General features: G+C 38.2%; 2 non-coding genes across 2 annotated transcripts; both read right to left on the reverse strand.

Annotated features, from left to right (window-relative positions):
• Positions 1-2511: 2511 nt before the first annotated feature.
• Positions 2512-2583, reverse strand: Trnad-guc. Its single transcript has one exon. It is a non-coding gene; the product is annotated as a tRNA-Asp (tRNA).
• Positions 2584-4382: 1799 nt separating this feature from the next.
• Positions 4383-4454, reverse strand: Trnad-guc. Its single transcript has one exon. It is a non-coding gene; the product is annotated as a tRNA-Asp (tRNA).
• Positions 4455-4733: the final 279 nt, after the last annotated feature.

A 4733-nucleotide genomic window follows, 5' to 3' on the forward strand; every position in this document is an offset into this window, starting at 1 on the left:
ATTTTGTTGAAACTAAAATTACCTGTATTTTTCTTTATTTTTGAACCATAGGTTGCCATTTAGGATGCCATGGGCTGGCATGCATTAATCTCAGCTGAAGATTCACAAATAACTGTGTTCTTCAACTTAATGACTATGATTGCGTCTTCTAAAATACTACTTATAAGCCTAAGGCAACTATCCACATACTGATTGAATATACCTAAGTGCGAAACTAATTCAGAATACAAATTCTTTTTCGAAATAGATCCTATTTCATAGACTAAGACTAATTACATTTAAAGCTGAAACAAATTTCGAATATACAATCAGCAAGGTGTGAGAAAAAAAAAATTGGTCCTCACCCACTGGGTATTGAACCCTGTGGCCACCGCGCGGTAGGCGGTAATGCGTTGTAAATGAGGACCAAGTGTAAATATTCTAAAATACTGCTTATATTGTTCTGTCATTCTTCGATTTGGGGTTAAACAAACTGCAATAAAATCAAGTTTAAATTTCATATATGTTGTTCATGTTCCTAAATAACATACTAAAAGTATAGTAAGAGTAAAAGAAACAAAACTGTTTGAATGTCATTAATTAAAATTGCAGACGTCAGAAATACAACTCATTTGATTATGGCACCGTAGCACGTCGTCACGTCATCAGCAATGAATGGAAGTGACGTAGTATGGACTGGTAGTCTGTAGGTAGAGTCCATATGACAAGGATTTGATTCTACCCGAGAGAGTCAAAGCGACCACAATGGTTATTCCATGTAGTAGGATTATGTGCTGCATAATATTCGAATGGGGGTCAATTTTGTATAGTTTTCGGGTTCACATTTGAAGAGAAACAAACCCAAGATAGGCTACATAGGTTCATTCCTTTACTGGGTCATGAGCTTACACAAGAAATCCCCTTCAGTAGCGATATTGTTCCATCAGTCATCACATAGGGGCCGTTCAAATACTACCTAACACTATTTCTATCAAAATTAGACACCCTCCCAACCCACCCCTATAACGCTAGACCATACGCACCCCTCCCCCCAAAAAAAAAAAAAAAAAAAAAAAAAAAAAATTTTTTTTTATAATAATAATAAAATAAGAAATAAAAAATATGTGACGTAACGCTTGAAGAGACAACACACACGTCTCATTCACAAACAAGACATACTATGTGTGTAGGCCCAATATAATTTGAAAGTACTCTTTTGCCATTTGTGAAAGCATAGATACGCAGTTCAACTCTTATTTGTAATCCTTATTCTGTGTATACGTATTGCTATAACTACCTACGTTAAACATTGTCGCCGTGACAGGCGAAATTATAATAGTAATTAGCATATTCGGGTGTCGATATGCCTTCTGTACTCCGCCTCAAAACGTGCACCGGCCCCTTCTCTTGAATTATTGAAAAATCGCTTTGCTTGGACAGAGCTGATCTAAATTATACCGGGTATTAATAAATAAATATCATCAGTAGTATTAGGGCCTGTATGGGGTCATGACCTACTTTCCTGTGACCTTGATGACGTCACGGTCTTGTCACGTGACCCGGCCCCATCCTACTTAGACCGGCCCCAACCTATTTAGACCGGTCCCGACCTACTTAGACTAGTCCTGACCTTCTTAGCCCGGCCCCGATCCGTCCTATTTAGCAACGCTTGTGGTATCCTGTCTGTAGGAAGTGTAGGATCCCTTGCTACTAATGGGAAAGTGGGTTTCCTTTCTAAAACTGTCAAAATTATTATTGACATCCAATAGCCGATGGTTAATAAATCAAGGTGCTCCAGTGGTGTCGTTAAACAAAACCACTTCTAAGGACTGAGTCCGAAACCGTGGTATGTGCTATCCTGTCTATGGGAGGGTGTATATAAAAGACCCCATGCTACTAATGGAAAAATGCAGTGGATTCCTCTCTAAAACTATATGTCAAAACCACCAAATATTTGACATCCAATATCTCATGATTAATCAATCAATGTGCTTTAGTGGTGTCGTTAAATAAAGAAAATTTAACTTTTCAAATGGAATTTCTGAACTCATCAGAAACTTTCACTGTTTTGGCGGCCATTTAAAATTTTGATCAATATCATGGCCATCTTGGATTCTAAAAATTATTCGTTCAAAATGGCCATCCTTAACTTGATATAAATCGACACAACAATTATGTTATTTTTTGTGCTGTCCACCCCTATTCCCCCCCCCCCCCCCCCCCCCCCCAAAAAAAAAAAAAAAAGAAGAGTAAAACACTGAGGACCTGGGATCATATTTAGCCACTATACCACCGAGGACTACAATTACGTGTTTTAAAATACTATTTATATAGCAAGTGTCTACATATTGATTGTTTCGTCTGATCACATGTGCAGAATATACCTAAGTGGAAATACAAATTCTTGTTAGAAGTAGACCTTATTTTATCGATGAAGACTAATTATATTTACAGCTGAGACAAACTTCGATTAAGTAACCATAAAGAGAAAAGAAAAAAAAAAAAAAAAAACCTAAAAAAAAAAAAATGATCCTCCCCGGCGGGGAATTGAACCCCGGTCTCCCGCGTGACAGGCGGGGATACTGACCACTATACTACCAAGGATTGATATATGAATTTTGAAAATACTACTTATATCGCAATTGACCACACGTTGACCACACGTTGATTATTTGACTAAATTGTTACCGTGTAGGATCGTGCACCGGATATTGCTACCTCGGAAACGAGGAAAATTCGAACGAAATTGTGCCACAGATTAATAATATATTTTCATTGTGAGCGTGTCCAGGAGTGTTTGAGATGAGACACTTATATTCATGTTTGAGGGGTAATTACTTTGAATATGATAACCAAGGAGTTATTTTTAAAACTTACATTTGGTTTTTCTCCAGGGCAGCAATCTGCTTAACTGTAATGAGGCATGGTATTATATACACCGGGTTTTTCTTGTGCAAAAGTGGGGAGCGATCAATTTGCGTGATTTTTAAACGAGCTGATTTTGGGGGAAATTTAATCGCTAAAGGTAGTAGTCTAGCAAATGGCATCTCGTCCAGGTGTAAGTTCGAGGTGCACCCAAGTTCTAATACAGCACTTCATAGTTCCTCGAATGTCATTGGTGACAGGACTTGTAATAAAGTGTCGTTTTATCTGCCCCAAAAAAACTTCCTATGATTTGATTTGAACCAGTGTTAGTGTACCAAGTACCGCAATGCTTGAAATATAGGTGGAATGTCATAAAAATAAGCTTCTCAATTTTTGTGCGGGACAGCGGTTGAGAAGGACGCTTCCTGTTATCTCAGAAACTAGAAGCTTCTCCCTCCCATGTCTGTGATTATTTTCAAGGGTGAGGTGTTCTAGTATTTATAGGGCCTGTATGGGGTCATGACCTACTTTCCTGTGACCTTGATGACGTCACGGTCTTGTCACGTGACCCGGCCCCATCCTACTTAGACCGGCCCCAACCTATTTAGACCGGTCCCGACCTACTTAGACTAGTCCTGACCTTCTTAGCCCGGCCCCGATCCGTCCTATTTAGCAACGCTTGTGGTATCCTGTCTGTAGGAAGTGTAGGATCCCTTGCTACTAATGGGAAAGTGGGTTTCCTTTCTAAAACTGTCAAAATTATTATTGACATCCAATAGCCGATGGTTAATAAATCAAGGTGCTCCAGTGGTGTCGTTAAACAAAACCACTTCTAAGGACTGAGTCCGAAACCGTGGTATGTGCTATCCTGTCTATGGGAGGGTGTATATAAAAGACCCCATGCTACTAATGGAAAAATGCAGTGGATTCCTCTCTAAAACTATATGTCAAAACCACCAAATATTTGACATCCAATATCTCATGATTAATCAATCAATGTGCTTTAGTGGTGTCGTTAAATAAAGAAAATTTAACTTTTCAAATGGAATTTCTGAACTCATCAGAAACTTTCACTGTTTTGGCGGCCATTTAAAATTTTGATCAATATCATGGCCATCTTGGATTCTAAAAATTATTCGTTCAAAATGGCCATCCTTAACTTGATATAAATCGACACAACAATTATGTTATTTTTTGTGCTGTCCACCCCTATTCCCCCCTACCCCCCCCCCCCCCCCCAAAAAAAAAAAAAAGAAGAGTAAAACACTGAGGACCTGGGATCATATTTAGCCACTATACCACCGAGGACTACAATTACGTGTTTTAAAATACTATTTATATAGCAAGTGTCTACATATTGATTGTTTCGTCTGATCACATGTGCAGAATATACCTAAGTGGAAATACAAATTCTTGTTAGAAGTAGACCTTATTTTATCGATGAAGACTAATTATATTTACAGCTGAGACAAACTTCGATTAAGTAACCATAAAGAGAAAAGAAAAAAAAGAAAAAACCTAAAAAAAAAAAAATGATCCTCCCCGGCGGGGAATTGAACCCCGGTCTCCCGCGTGACAGGCGGGGATACTGACCACTATACTACCAAGGATTGATATATGAATTTTGAAAATACTACTTATATCGCAATTGACCACACGTTGATTATTTGACTAAATTGTTACCGTGTAGGATCGTGCACCGGATATTGCTACCTCGGAAACGAGGAAAATTCGAACGAAATTGTGCCACAGATTAATAATATATTTTCATTGTGAGCGTGTCCAGGAGTGTTTGAGATGAGACACTTATATTCATGTTTGAGGGGTAATTACTTTGAATATGATAACCAAGGAGTTATTTTTAAAACTTACATTTGGTTTTTCTCCAG

The sequence above is a fragment of the Gigantopelta aegis genome, unplaced genomic scaffold (genome assembly GCF_016097555.1).
Source record: "Gigantopelta aegis isolate Gae_Host unplaced genomic scaffold, Gae_host_genome ctg6460_pilon_pilon, whole genome shotgun sequence".
In the NCBI taxonomy this organism is placed as follows: domain Eukaryota; kingdom Metazoa; phylum Mollusca; class Gastropoda; order Neomphalida; family Peltospiridae; genus Gigantopelta; species Gigantopelta aegis.